Raw genomic sequence first — 16,144 nt, 5'->3', positions numbered from 1 at the left:
GGGGGAGGACCAGAGAGAGAGGGAGACACAGAATCCAAAGCAGGCCCCAGGTTCTGAGCTGTCAGCACAGAGCCTGATGCAGGGCTTGAACTCATGGACCACGAGATCATGACCTGAGCTGAAGTCGGACGCTTAACCGACTGAGCCACCCAGGCACCCCTAGCCCTTATAAATTCTTAACTAATCTGAACACTAGAAGCATCTTTTGTTCTAATGAGGTGACCTTGGGCAGGGTCCTCGATGGCTCCTGGATGGGGACTGGTCACCAGAAAGACCAAGCCATGATTAGAAGCTTGGAATTTTCAGCAGCCTTCCCCACTTCTCTAGAGAGGGGAAGGGGTTGGAAATGGAGTTAATAATTAATCCTTCTTGGGGCGCCTGGGTGGCTCAGTTGGTCGAGTGTCCAACTTTAGCTCAGATCATGATTGTGCAGTCTGTGAGAGCCCCGCGTCAGGCTCTGTGCTGACAGCTCAGAGCCTGGAGCCTGCTTCGGATTCTGTCTCCCTCTCTCTCTGCCCCTCCCCTGCTCATACTCTGTCTCTCTCTCTCTCTCAAAAATAAACATTAAAGATTTTTTAAATAAAAAAAATTAATCATGCTTATGTGAGGAAACCTTCATAAAATCCCAATAGTACACAGCTCAGAGAGCTTCCGGTAGGTTAAAGCATCCATGTATCGGGAGAGTAACACACCCCAACTCCACAGAGACAGAAACTCCTATGGTTGGGACCCTCTCAGACCTCACCTCATGTATCTCTTTATCTGTCTGGTCATCTGTATCCTTTATCATCCTTTAAGAAACTGGTACATTTAAGTTAAGTGTTTCCCTGAGTTCTGTCATTTGTCCTACCCAATTAATTGAACACGAGGAGGGAGATCATGGGAATGCCTGATTTATAGTCAGGTCAGACAGAAGCTGGGGGTAACCTGGGACCTACTAGTTGTGATTGGCATCTGAGGCAGAGGACCGCCTCGTGGGACTGAGCCCTTGACCTGTGGGATCTGTCGTTGTCTCTGGGATAGTCAGGGATCTGACTCTCCTGGGAGATAGTATCAGAATTGCGTTTGATTGTAGGATACCCAGTCACAGAGAATTGCCAGCTGGGTGTCCCAGAGAAACTTCCTTACATTTGGTGATCAGAAGCGTCAGAAGTATTTTGTGGGAAAGTAAAGGGAAAGACTTAGGTTCTGCCTCTACAGAGCCTGATAATTCAGTGGATTAAGCGAGCTGTGAATTTATTTAGTGGGCAGAGTGGTAAAGGGAGGGAATGGCAGAATGAAGGTGTGTATGGATGGATGTGTCCATGTGTTCTACTGCCTGCCCTGAGCCACACACCCTGGCTGGTGCTGCTGTGTTCATCTTCCGCTCGTCTATGGCCACACTACAATGTGGGTATTATTATCCCCATCTTCCAGGTCAAGGTCAAAGAGGTAAAATTACAATTTTCCACCAGTTAGTAGCAAAATTGGGAGTGGAATCCAATTTGCTTTAAGGGAATGAGAAACTTTTTTTTTTTTGGTCAAAGAACAAAAGAAACAAAAAGAAAAAAGAAACTCATGGCTATAAAGCAATGAGACGATTTTCTCATTTGGCTCCAACAACTGGCTCTGCAGATAATTTTAAACCAATGAATTTGAAAATGTTTGGGGAAATGGCAGCATTATTTTAATGGGAGTAAAGCTCCCAAGGAGACCAGCATGATGGGAACGAACACTTCACGTAGCTGCTTCCACTTTATTTTTGTTTCAAGTCAGAGAATTTCCTAGCCACATCTTGGATATCGCTCTTTAGAACCCCAGATCTTGACACTAGAACAAACCTCGGAGACCTCGTTCAGCACCCTCATTCCAGGGAGGCAAAAGTCAGCACCCGAGACGGGGGGGGGGGGGGGGGGGGGAGACTTGCTCAAGATCACACAATGAATTTGTGCCAGAACCCTGACTAAAGAAACCCCAGGTGCTTGGGGCGCCTGGGTGGCTCCATTGGTTGAGCTTGACTTCAGCTTAGGTCATGACCTCACAGTTGGAGAACTGGAGCCCCATGTCAGGCGGGCCCTGTGCTGACAGCTCGGAGCCTGGAGCTCAGGTCATGATCTCCCGTTCCATGAGTTTGACCCCTGCGTCAGGCTCTGTGCTAACAGCTCAGAGCCTGGGGCCTCCTTCGGATTCTGTGTCTCCCTCTCTCTCTGCCCCTCCCCCACTCACACTCTCTCAAAAATAAACATTAAAAAAATAATAAAAATAAAAATAAATAAATAAACCCCAGGTGCTTGGCAATGCAGCAGCACACAGCTTCCTCTCCACTTCTCGGTTCCTCATTCATACAACTTTCTAACCAGACCTTTCTATGTGTCACTTAAAGTGTATTCCCTTATTAAGTCTTCAAGGAGACCTTATGAGTGAGAAGTATCATTCCCATTTCAGGAGTAATAAAACCAAGGCCCAGAGAAATTAAATAATAGGGCCAAGTTACAGAGCTAGGAAATCGAGGCCCTAGGACTTGAACCCAGGTCTGCCCACCTCCAGGTCCCATGTATTTAACACCCAGCACTGCCTCCTTTTGTCCAAGCTCCTTCTCTTCCTTCCTCTTGTGTCCCAAGGGGCCGAGGATAAGGCCCTGAAACCCACACTCCCTCCAGCCAGTCACTTCCCTTCTTTCCGCGTTTAGCAACACAAACAGCCTGTCCAGCCTGTCCTCCTCGCACGTTTGTTTTGTGTTTGTTTTGTCCGAGGCCTGTCTTATTCCCTGGGAACCCAGAGAAACAATGAGCTGTTACCCAAGCCCTCCGGGGCTCCGCCCCCATCCTGGACTGCTTCCTCAACTTCCCCTGCTCACGCTCATCCCCAGCAGAGACTGCATTGCAGCCCCTCCAGTTAGTCTACAAAGTGCGTCAATCACTTGTTTACTTGCTTTTCCTGCCCGGCTTTGGGGGTTCCGCTGGCTATTTCTTCTCTCTGGAAGTTCTCCTGAGGTGAGCTTTGATCTTCACAGAGGAAGAGGCAACGGGAAGATGATGAGAGATGCTAGGAGTCTATCAGCATCTGACTCATTCTGTGGGGGGAAAAAAAGCCCTCTCTTAAAGCAAGCAAGTATGCTTATGAGAACTGCATCCTGGCCAGTGTCTGGATGGGGGTCTCCCTTTTTTCTGGGATGGAGTTGGAAAAGGAATAAAAATTCCACAAGGCAGAAGCCAATTCTCCAAAGCCATTCTACACTTAGCTTGCAGTAATACTCATTGAATAATAAACCAACATACAACCTTTTCACAAAAAGCCACGGCTGCAGACCGCCTCCCCCCAACGCCCCGCATTGGAGAGAGATGTTTTTAGACGTATATCTAAAAGGTTAGTTGTAAAAAAAAAAAACAAAAAACAAAAAACAACCAAAAACAAAACAAAAACGTGCTGCCTTCGGGTCCTCAAAAATCCATATTAACATGAAAATGTACCACTGGGTAAGGACAAGTAAATATTGAAATAAAATGTCAGGGTCCCAACAAGAAATGGAAGAGACACTCAAAATGGTTTGGCTGAAGAAAACTGCATATGGGACAATTCATAGAGGTGTGTGTGGAATTAAGAAAACACTAAGGGGTGGTGAGGTAGGGAGGGAGAGGGGGAGAAATATCCTTGACCTCTGTCTCTCTTTCCTGCCTTCTATTCTCCTAACAGTGCTTCCCATTGACAGAATCCAGCTAAAAGCCAAAGAACAGAGGCGCCTGGGCGATGTAGTCTGTAGAAATCAGCCTTTGGGGCACAGAGCAAGGTGGACAGGGCAGAGAATGCATCAGGAAAGGCAAACGGAGAATACACAGCCTCCTACATCATACCTTCTCACTAATAGCTTAGGGGGTGGCTCTGGGTGCTTTTCTATGCAGAGCAGTCTTTCATGGAATCCAGGTTAATACAACAGGATTCCAAGTGTTGTGAAAACAATTTATTAAAGTGGTCTGAGAAACCTCAGTGTTGCGCTGCTGGTTGAGTATTTTGCTATTCCTGTTACCTCTTGATTAGGGCTCTGAGAGAGGGAGAACCTTATGTCCTTTTTCATAGTTCCCTCTGTTCGAGACCCAGAGAGTACATATGAACATATATGATTTCATGGCTTCACAGGGTGGCTTAGCTTGGTATGTAAATTTTTATTGTAAAGTTTACAATATGTATGGAAGAGTATTTTAGATACATGTAGAGTTGAAAATATATTACATTTAACACCTCTGTACTTACAACAGAAATTAATAGAACATTGACCAGTGCCTCAGAAGTCTGCCAAATATCCCTTTCTAAATAAAACCTCCAACCTCTTCCCCAGAGGTAACCATTATCTTGACTTTTGTGCTAATCATACTCTTGGTTTTCCTTATAGGTTTACCACCTAGGTATATTTTTCTAAACAACGAGTATTGCGTAGAAGCATAAATCTAGCTGAGAATGAAAGAGCGATGTTGGAAGGCAGCCAGGAGAAGATAAACTAAACAGTCCTTGGTCAGTCTGGTTTCAGTTCCCTCAAGTATCTTCTTACAAGAGCCTCTTCTGGGGAAGTAGGTGGGCAAGGTAATGAGTGGGTCTTGGGAAAGCAGAGTTGGACATCTGGTAAGGCTGTGGTGGGGGCCAGGCACTGGGTATCCAAAAGAAATATGATCCAGAGGTGGACTGCTCTGGATTTTCTGCTTTACCACAGCCTACTTTCAGCTTCTGAAGTAGATCAAAGGAGAGGGCACTTCTGTGGGGTGAAAAGAGCATCCTCAGCCGATCTAGAAAATAGGCCATAGTAGGAAAAGCAGCATCCTCCACATAAGAAATGATTAAGGCAAATCACAACATATTATCTGCTCAGCAAGAATCACCTGGTAATTCTAACGCTCAGGTAAAAAAAAAAAAAAAAAGATTAACAGCAGTGGGGGTCTTGGTGATGACAGCTTTAAATACATCTTTTTTGAGGCACTCTGCTATCACCTGGTCTGGTTGTCCTCCAAGCCTGGTTCACAGTTGTCAATCTGAGACCACCATTTACCATCCTGTTGGGTATTTCTTTCATCCCTTCCAGTGCTGGAGCACACGATTCCTATATTCAATGTATTTCTCTTTCTTGGTGTACTATTTTTTTGTGGAGTATATACTCTAGTAATTCCCTGAGGAACGGTACATGGGGAGAGAAATCTGTTGAGACTGTACAGGTCTAGAAATGTTTTTATTCTATAGTACTTGATTTATAGTTGGGCTGGGTATAGAATTCCAGATAGAGGTTAATTTTTCCATCAGTACTTTGAATTTCTCTATTGTCTTCTTGTTTCGAGTGTTGCTGTTGTGAAATCTAAAGTCATTCTGATTCTAGATCTTTGAGACTATCTATAGTTTATTTAAAATATTTTATATTTATATAAATATATTTCATATTATTTGTATATTTAAATATTATATAAATTTACTTAAAATATATCCATATTTATTTTAAGATAAAAAATTTAAATATATTTAATATTTGTTTCATATTTATATATTTAAATTATATATATAAATATGTATATTATATAAAACATTTACATATTTAAATATTTTTATATAAATATTACATAAACTATTTAAAATATATTTATATATTATATATATGTTTACATTATATGTAATATATATTGTTATTATATGTATTATATTATATATATAATATAGCTCACTGCTGGTGGCTTGTACAATTTTTTCTTTGTCCCAGTGATCTGAAATTTCACAATGATGTATGTGTCTTGTGAGTTTCTTTCTTTCATTCATTAGGCTGGGTATTTGGTGGGCCCTTTCAATCCATGCCAGGAAATTTCTTGCATCCATTTGTAAGAATTTTCTACTCTTTCCCATTTTCTCTATTGTTTCTCTTTAGAACTGTCATTATTCTAATGTTGGACATTTATGATGGTCCTCTTTTCTTTCTTAATGTTTTCTCCTGTTTTTCTTCTATGTATATTTGCTCTTTTAGTTGGAAGGTGAGAGTGAGATGAAATTTCCTCAATATTATCTTTCTACCCAGTTGTTCATTTCTGCTATCAAGTTTCTCATTTTCAAGAGCTTTTTAATGTTCCTTGAATGTTCTTTAAAAAAAAAAAAAATATATATATATATATATATATATATATATATATATATACACTCCTGTTCTTGTCTCATGGAAGTTCTTTTATTTCTCATAATATACATTTGGGAACTTTTCTTCCCTGCATAGTTTTTATTTCGTCCAAATTGCTTCTTCCCTCTGTTTTTGATCTCCCATAACACAGAATTTCCTTAGATGTAAACTTGGCTGTATGATCACAATGAATGGGAAAGTAAAAAACTAATTAGAAGTTCTGAGCAGGGAATGGGGCCTGAAAACTCTGAGATTTAAAGTAGGGTGACCCAGCTCAGCTATTGGTTGGGAGAACACCAAATATAAGCATTTACTTTTCAGATGGTCAGATTACCCAGGGAATGATCTTCCAGTATCCTGTCATGAGGGTCAGGGGCTAGATGCTAATGTACTGGGGGTCAGGTGTGGAAATAACATAAACATATTAAGAGTTAGTTCCATGGCAGAGCTCTGTTTCTAATGAAGTCCTCATGAATTGGAAGTGGGGAGGGCACTAACTGTCCATGCATGCAAAACCTGTTGCCACCCTTGTTTTACACCAGGCTTGCCCTTGCTGTAGTAGAAAACTGAGCATCCAAGTGATGGGGTAGGAAATAAACATTTGCTGAGTGTTTGTTTCTTTTCTTTAAGCAACACAGTAGTAGATACATGTGCTTGTGCTTATTTAATATCCCCAAGAAGACTGCATTGTAGGCATAGGGGAATTATTGAAAATTTGTCCTTTTTTTTTTTTTTTTCTGTTTTGTAGTTCAGTAAACAATGGCTAGTGAAGATTAAATTAACTGACCCAAGACAGCTATTAAGTGACAAGAGTTAGGATTTACATATCAGTCCTTCGATTCCAAAGCTCTTTATTTTTATTTTAAATGATATTTTTCTGAGTAAAGAAATACATGATCCTATAGACATCTTAGAAAACACAAAATTCTAAATAATTTTTTAAAACATATAAGGCCACCACTGTGTAACATTCTTTCACAGGGACACACCATAATTTATAATAAAACAATTTAGCATAGATTTGCCTTTCCCCTAATCTGAATCATTTAGGTTGGTAAACCTATGCTCTTTCCACTACATAGCTTCAGCCAAGGGAGCAGGCATGGGCAGGAGTCAGGTACAGGAAACAGCAAGGTTCTAGGCAGGTCCCTAGGTACAGAGTTGCTGATTAAAGGCAATTTATATGGATATGGTCAGTACCTTGGAGAGCTCCACACAGTCACATTCTAGTGGGGATTCAACAGAACAATGGCTGGAGTTCTCTAGGGTTCTGAACTGCTTCTCCAGAATGGAATTAAAACAAACAAAAACAAAACAAAACAAAACAAGACAAAAAACATCGTACACACATAGCTGGGATTGGGGGTCTTTTTGTCCCTGAGGCATTCAACCTCACCACTCTTCAGTTCAAACAGCTTTGTGGGAGTAGGTCATTTTTCTCACCACTAGCCTTTTTAAAATGCTGTCCCATTAGCTGAGAATGCCTAGTTAATTTCTATTCATCCTTTCATGAAAAAGCTTTCTGAGCTTTTTGTCTTCTCCCTCAAAAAGTTTTCTCACTTCCTTCCTCCACATCTCTCCTAATTATTATATATGCCCCACTAGATTATAATTATCTGTCCTCGTAGCTAGACTTTGAGTTCCTTGAGGGCAGGGACTGAGAATTGGTTATCTTTGGCCAGTACCAATAAATAATATTTAATATTTAATAAATGATGCATTTTTGGTAGGCAACAGGGAGGTTTTGAAGGTGGTTCTCAACCAGGGGCAATTCTGCCCTGCAAAGGACATTTAGCAATATCTGGAAACAGTTTTTGTTGTTACATCTCAGTGGAGTGGGTGTTACTCAGTGGGATAGGTAGAAACCATGGATACTTCTCAACATCCTACTATGCACAGGACAGCTCCTATAACAAATAATTATCTGCCCCCAAACGTTATTCATGCAGAGGTTGGGAAACCCTGTTGTAGAATAATGAAATGGATTTAATCAAATTTAGCCTTCAGAGAGCAGTGAATTCAACTGGCTCATTTTACAGAAGAGAGAACTGAGCTGGTTGGTTGTAGGGTCAGGACAAGAACTTGAACCATGGCACTCTTTCCACACAGTTGCACTGGCTAACGTCTTTTTAGCCATCTAGTACTTTAAGTGGTTTAGGAACAGAACAGTTTTTTTTTTTTTTTTAATGCACATTGTCCTGGGTTTATCAAGCAGGTTTGGGGGACAAGGATGAGACTCTTTAGGCTGGAGAAAAAAATTTGGAGTCACGTAACAGACACAGCCAGCCTCATTCCCTTCCCCTGACCCCGAACCCACATTGGCCTCTCTTTTCTGGAAAGATATGCCATAAATCTAGGACTGAGTGAGAAGAAAGAGTTCTCTCAATAGCTCGTTTCTGAACAATTCAGTCTGCTCCGGGAAATGAGAGATTAGCTTGTGGAAGAGTGAATTATTTTAAGCCACTCTGCATTAGAATCAATTAAAGCTCTAGAGGGCTCAGCCTGCCACAGGAGAATTCACACTAATTGCCACAGACCAAGGGGATCCAGCATAATTTTCCTCCTATCAACAAATAATAGCATTTGTGGAGATGAACTCAATCTCCATGGGAAGCTTTGAACCAAATGTGATGGTTATCTCCCTCTTCAAGTGCCTCAGATTTAGAAGGCTTCTGATCCCAAAGAGTGCCCCGTACATACTTCTCATGAGCCAAACCTGCCATTTTCCCAGCAGTAATCATAGGCTTGGGTCTCTCCCATTCAGCTCTGTTGGCTTAAAAAAGCCAAATGATTCAGGCACAATACACAGTGAATCAGCAGAGGAAGGAAATGTGGAAAAAGAATGTGTGTGGCATCTTGAATAAAAGTGCCTTCCAATAAATTTGGTGAATTGTCTTCAAGGGAATCAGCTGAATGTGTTAATCACTTATTGTATATCATAACTGTCTGGCGCATATATGATTAGCTGGAAATTATATTTGTGGGTCTACTGAGGCTCTGAAATGAAGCACAGGGAAAGCTAGTTTCTGCAGAAGGAGCTCAACTTTCTTTGCTAAAGTTTGCCTTGGAGCATAAAAAGCTTTTCCTGTATTGGCTGTTACTGGCATAAGAACATGAGGGGCTAAGGCAGGTGGGGTGGGGATAGAACAGGATAATAAGCATCAGGTCCCAACAAGGAAATTCTATCTCACCACCTCTGTTCCTTGTCCTCTTCTCTAACCGCCCCCCCCCCCAACACGCACACATACACACACCTGGGAGAAGTAGTTTACTAACTCAGAATTTGGACTGAAATATCTGAGTTTGAATCCCAGTTCTGCTTCTTTTCTAAGTCTGATTCTTCATGCATAAATTTGGACAAATAATCTTAATATCCCCAGCTTGTCAGAGTAGTTCCCATGAGATGATATATACAAAGCACAGGGCTCATGAAGGCACTAAATAAATGTTCTATTATCACCATCGAATTCAGTCTCAGCCTGGGTAATTTTCTAAAGACAGAAAGCTTGATCCATGGCACTAGTGAGATGAGAATCATAGATATGGATGGTCAAATCTAAGAAAAAAATCTCTATCAGGGGTCCACTTTAAGTTTTGAGGTCTAATGATTTTCCAAAGCCCCTTACAAGATGTAAAACAGTTGGGTTGGAAGTTAACCAAACATATAAGTTTCTAGAGAATGGATCTGTCATTGAGCAGGCTTGGAGGCCTAAAACTTTTGGGACATTGCAACAACCTGGGGCTTAGAGTTCAAAGAGAACGTCAAACAGAATCACCTTGTCAAAGGTCCAAAGAGAGAAAAATGTTTTCTCCATGAAAGAAAATGGAGCTCAACCGGTGAATCTGCAGTTAAATACAGGGTGGTTATAGGTCTTCTAAGTGCAAGGGTACCCACATCCAACTCTTCATCAGAATCACTGAAAGAATTTTATAAAAATGTATAGATTCCCGAGTCCCACCCTAGAGATTCAAGGGTCATTGAAGGGCTTAGGATCCTGTTTCTTTTTTTATTGAAGTGCCTCTTATTAAAGTTTCTTTTTTTAATTAATTTGGATGATGAGTCAGGTTTGGAAATAGTTCAGAAGGTAGATGGATCAGGCCCATGGGCTCCTGTTTAGAAGTCATTCACTGAGTATTAGCTTCTCCACTCCATTTCCCTTTGTAAAGACTTGACCCATGTCTCTCCAAAATAATGTAAGAAAGATTTAGGAGAGGCACTTGGAGCTGATTCTCACTTCAGAGGCAGTGATTTTGGAGTGTGTGCTTGAGGAATGGCACTATCCAACAATAAAGGTCACTGTCATCATCAGATGTGTGTTTGACATTCAAGTCCTGCACAATGAGCCCCAACCTTCATGATCTCATTTCCTTCTACCCTCCACTGGCACTCAAAGTGTCTCCCAATATACCTTGAAATTTTCTAACATTTTTTCACATCTTCCTCCCCAATCTGCAATGAGCTCAGCTTCACTAATTGAAGTAATATGACCTAGTGGTTAAGAAGTTGGCTTTGAAATTAAGGCAACCCGCAGAATTCTCGTTTGGTTGTGAGCCACTTGCACTATACTGGCCAATACACTAGGAATGGCAGAAGATCAAAGTAGAGGAGGCCTGGGTCACTGCCCAATGGTACTCTCAAGTGATGCCTAGAAGGAAACATAAACTTCTATCTGGTTCAAGCTACTATTATTTTTGGTCTTTACTCAAAAATCTTAAACTATAACCTACTAGAAACCAACCGCTGTAATCCAGGTCATAAAGGCTACTCATAAAGAGGATACAGTTGGTGCTAGAAGAATATCTGGGGAACAAGATATTCTGGGGAATATCTAGGACAATTTCTAGAGAAGGAGATATTTAAGTATGTAAGACTAGTGTCACTTAATAGCTGAGGAGGGATAAAAAGAAAAAGTGTGGACAAACGTATGGAGCCAGGAAACAACATAGCACGTTTGAAAAATTATAAATGGCATAAAGAGTAGGGTTTTAAGGGGCAGCAGGGAGTAATGAGGCTTGAGCTTGGGAGTGGGTTTTGTGTGGCAGGGGGGAGAAAAAAAGAGGGTGTGGTGATGTGATAAAAACTCCAATCAGAGAATCCCTCACGGTGCAATCTCTCCATGTCTTGAGCAGCTCCTGCTAAGGAAGGAGACTGAAAGCCAATGATAAGTGCTACATGGTTTCCCCCATTATTATATGGTTTCCCCTATTATTAACTTCCTAATGAAAATCCCAGATTCATAAAGGGGCTCATTCCAGTATCCTGGCCAGCCAGATTTTTTGTGAGGTGGACAGGAATGCCCAATGGCTCCTACAAATAGACTGTGGGAGGCTGGCTGATTGACAGGCCTATCAATACCACCTCAAACCAACCCCAGAGTGAGGTCAGTGGTTGACTACATTTAACCCAAGCCTATTAAGGTAATGGAAGAGGTTTATTTTAGTTCAAACAAGCTCTGGAGGGTGATAGGAGTCAGGGAAGAAGACAGAAACAAAAGCGATATGTCAGTTTTTTGACATGGAAACAATCTGAATTCAACCATCTCAGATGAATAGTATCTTCCTTGGTCTAAAAACCTACCAACATACCAATTCTCCACATGCATTCCATTATGTCTGGCTTAGGAAGATGTTCTTTTCTTCCCTCTGTTCCTTCCCAGGCCTTTGGTTACCCATTGGGTATGGACATGCTGGTTTCCTACTCTCTTAGCTCTCTATGTTGACTAAGCATCTACAATGATTCAGGTACTTCCAGGCACCCTCTATCAGCTCAGCTCATCCTGATACCCTCCTGTGAGGTATCATCCCTCCATTTATAGATAAAGAAACAGAGGGACAATTTGCCTTGCTTAAGGCAAAATAAAAGTTAGAAGCTAGGGTTTCTTGTTTGTTTGACTTTTACCACTCAATGGATTATCATAGTGATTACTCAGGGAACCACTACTTGTCAAGAGAGAATTCTGTCAACATCCTGGCCCCCTTAAATCATTACCCCCTCCCTCCCCACCTCTCTGAGGCTTCTTCTGGTTCCAAACTTCTGCTCTCCCCACTATTCCATGTCACCTCTTTGAGCCTTTCTCTTTATAGTAAAGGAAATGGGGCAGTAGAGGATAAGGACTTACCTTGGATTGTACAGATAATGTCAGAGCTGGGACTTGAACCCATGTGTTCGAAGTCCTCTGTACCTTAGTTGATTTCCTCCTCTCAGCTTACCTAAGTTCTCTGTCTGTCGAGGCCAGTCAAATGCCATGCTCCTCCATGGAGCCTTTTAGACCACCCTGGCCTCACAGATCTTCTCCTCTGCCTGATAAGTTCCTGCCTGTCTGTTGCATGGACAGAACACTTAGCAGATGGTGCTGGGCATTATTTAGCATTTCATGTTCTTGTTTCATCTTCTCAGCATGTCTGTAAGGTTTATGAAGGCCAGGGATCAAAATGTATACCTGTTTGTATTCATAGAACCTTGAAAGTGGTCTGCACAGAGGAGAAGGCAGAATAAGTGGATTCCTGGGCTCTGGAGTCAGACTCAGGTTCGAATCCTGGCCCTGCTCGTTGCATGCTGTATGACATCAAATCACTTCATCTCTGTCCAGGTGTACTCCTGAAGAGTTGTTGAGAAAAATTAAAAAGCACAATGATTTTCAGGGTATAGCAGAGTACCTGGCACACAGAAGTCACTCCACAAAGATCAACTATTATTGGAGTGCAACAAGTATTCGTTGTTGATAGTGAATTACTCAACTGGTCCTCAAGGTTAAAAAAAAGTGTGACTGTTTATTTGTTTGTTTCAGGAAGAATTTAGATAGAAAATCTCCTTTCTGTAGGATACGAGTCTAGAAAAGTAACACACAAGTTGGAAGGAGGCTGGATGTTGGGTAAGAATTGCCTCACTTCACCTCCATCATGTCCACCTTACTACAGGAGCAATAATGGCTCCCCAGGGTGCAGAGCATGGAAATGACTAAGGGCTGAGCAGGCAACAACCAGGCAGAGTCAGGCGCCCTGGCAGTGTTCCTGCTGCTAAGTCACGCAGAAGGGGCCAGCTTTCCCTCCAAGCCTTAGCAGCAGCTAATGCTATTAGGATGAAAGATGGGTCCATTTGGACCCCTAACCCCCATGTTCAGGCAAGACTCTGGAAGGTCAATGGCTAGAGAGAAATGCAGGAGCAGCTATTCTTGTCAAGAATTAGGATATACACCATTCTGGGCACTTGTGCATATATTTTAGCAAAACAGCCCACTTCTTCAAAGGACTTTTTTTTTTTTTTTTTTCAGAGGGAGAGAGGGAGGGAGGGAGAGGGGTAGAGGGAAAGAATCCCAAGCAGGCTCCATGCTCAGCGCAGAGCCTGATGCAGGGCTCGTTCCCATGACCCTGGGATCATGACCTGAGCTGAAACCAAGAGTCAGACACTCAACCAACTGAGTCACCCAGGCACCCCTCAAAGGACTTAAAAGGGCAAAAGCTTGTCTTCCTCCCAAGTTTATTCCCATATATAACTAGGGAGGAACAAGCTTACCTGAAACACAACACCTATGGCATTTTGTGCATCCTCAACTTGCAAAATGTTCTTCTCCAAATACTGAGAGATCATTTTAAGAAGAGTTTGGGGATGGGATTTACATATAGATTATCTTTGCTATAATTCTGTGGGCTTTGTCTGATCATCTGTCCTACAAACCCCGGAGGCATTTCTCTGAGCATCAGAGCTAAGCACAAAAGGACTCAAAATAGAATAATGCAGGGCAAGTCAGGTGGGCAGGGAAACTGTCAAAACCTGAGATTTGGGAGCTAAAGGGATTTAAAGACGGGCTGAAGGAGGTAATGAGGAAGCTTCAGATAATGGGATTGGGCAGAGGATGCTGGGCTCTTTAGGAACACAGGATCCCTATAAATTGGGTACGGGACAAAAAAGGCAAAGCTCAAACCAGCAGTAGCTGTCAAGCAAAAGCAGTTGTGACCACTAAGCCAAGAAGAAGTGGGGGGGGGCGGGTCAAGGGGGTCATGTGGCAACATTTTCCAATGCAAATGCAAAAGGTAGTTCTACAAAGAAAGAAACTATCGCCAGAAATATGTATTGTCTACAGCAATGCCCAGGGATTATACCTCATCAGCTTGCCTTTGCTGGCCTCAGTTTCCCCATATTTAAATCTAAGGAAGTCATACTTCTCCCCAGCCTGAGTTAGTGACCCTCTTCTGCTCTCCCAGACCTTCATGTATAGTTGTCTTTTAATGAGTCTGCCTCCTCAACTAGACCTTAAACTCCTAAAGGCTGGGACTGTATTTTATACCTCTCTGCATCCTCAAAGCCTGGCACAGGGCCCGGCCTATAACAAGTTTTTAGTCAACACTTGCTGACTAATTGGTCTCTAAAGTCCTTGGAGGATTGAATCATAGAATGACTGGATCCTGTTCTCCACGGAGTTCAACATAACACGTAAGCCAACCCATCTTCCCAGAAGCTGGCCCAGGCTGCTTTAGTTGAAGCACTGGCCTTCTCTTCCTCTTTTTTAACTTCTTTATTCCCATCTCCAAATATTCTCCTTGGACTGTGCTAGTCAAAATCCCTGTTTTGCTTGCTTTAAACTTAAAGACAGGGGTCTAGTAAATGGGAACTACCAACTAGCCTTCTGGTTTACTTCCCTTTCTGCCTTGCTTAGGTCTTGCAGTGTGGTCTTGCCTTAGACTCTCTTGGAAGAAGATCTTTTTTTTTTTTTTTTTGAAAATTTTTTTAACGTTTTATTTATTTTTGAGACAGGGAGAGACAGAGCATGAACAGGGGAGGGTCAGAGAGAGGGAGTCACAGAGTCTGAAACAGGCTCCAGGCTCTGAGCTGTCAGCACAGAGCCTGACGCGGGGCTCGAACTCACGGACCGTGAGATCATGACCTGAGCCCAAGTCGGCCGCTTAACCGACTGAGCCACCCAGGCGCCCCAAGAAGAAGATCTTAAGATAATGATTTGAATGGAAGAAGTTTACTGAGGAAGTGAGTCCCGAGAGCACTGACTGGACAGCAGGAAAGTGAGACAGGAAAGGGAAGAAAAGTGATAAAGGATGCTTTAATGAGCAGGTACTGCTGTGGGCAACTGAGGCTCCTTTCTTCTGAAGATCCCTGGGAGACTCTGTGGAATGTACCTCAGAGTCATAACCCATGAGGAGTGAGGGGGGAGAAAAAAAGGAGTGAGGGAGCTGGGGTATTTATCTACCAACTCCCACCCCCAGTTGGTTGAAGGCTCTTTGAGGGATGGTGGGAATACCCCCCAACTGCTGCCACTGTGCCTCATGCACTAGTTGAACACATTCATGCAGCCAGAGAAAGCCCGCAGGTGCTTATAGAAATAAGCCATCAGCAGGTGCAGCCACAGTGAGTTCTGCCCCAGTGGTACCAACACCTTATATGACATATTCTTAGCCTGATGCCCCAAAGTATTCCATTTAGGCTAACCAAATCTCTCCAGTTCAGAAAGCCCCTCTACAACATTCCTGAGAGGTAGTGGTCACCTTCTGACTGAATACTGCTACTACTGGGGAATGCTCACTCCTCTGAGGATGCCATGCTGTCGCTGGAAATAACTGAGTTGCTGAAAAATCCTTTAATTTTTTAAAGCTTCCATATATATTACCTTGTAATTTCTTTTCTTTTTTTCTTTTATTTGGGAAAGAGAGAGAGCACACGAGCAGGGAAGAGAGAGAGAGAGAGAGAGACAGAATTTTAGGCAGGCTCCCTGCTCAGCATGGAGTCCAACGTGGGGCTTGATCTCATGACCCTGGGATCATGACCTAAGCTGAAACTAAGAGAGGCTCAACTCACTGGGCCACCCAGGTGCACCATATATTACCTTGTAATTTCTGACCGTTGGCCTCAATTCTGCCTTTTGGAGCCCCATAGAATGATTCCCCTACCCGCCCCCCCCCACCACAGTATCTCTTTTAATAGTTTCTAAAAATAACTGGTATATTTTCACTATGACTCCTCTTCTCTGGCCCAAATCACCCACTGTCCTTACCACTCTTACTACAATATGGTCTCTAAAC

The sequence above is a fragment of the Lynx canadensis genome, chromosome B2, assembly GCF_007474595.2.
Source record: "Lynx canadensis isolate LIC74 chromosome B2, mLynCan4.pri.v2, whole genome shotgun sequence".
Classification (NCBI taxonomy): domain Eukaryota; kingdom Metazoa; phylum Chordata; class Mammalia; order Carnivora; family Felidae; genus Lynx; species Lynx canadensis.
Note: the sequence above shows the minus strand (reverse complement) of the source record.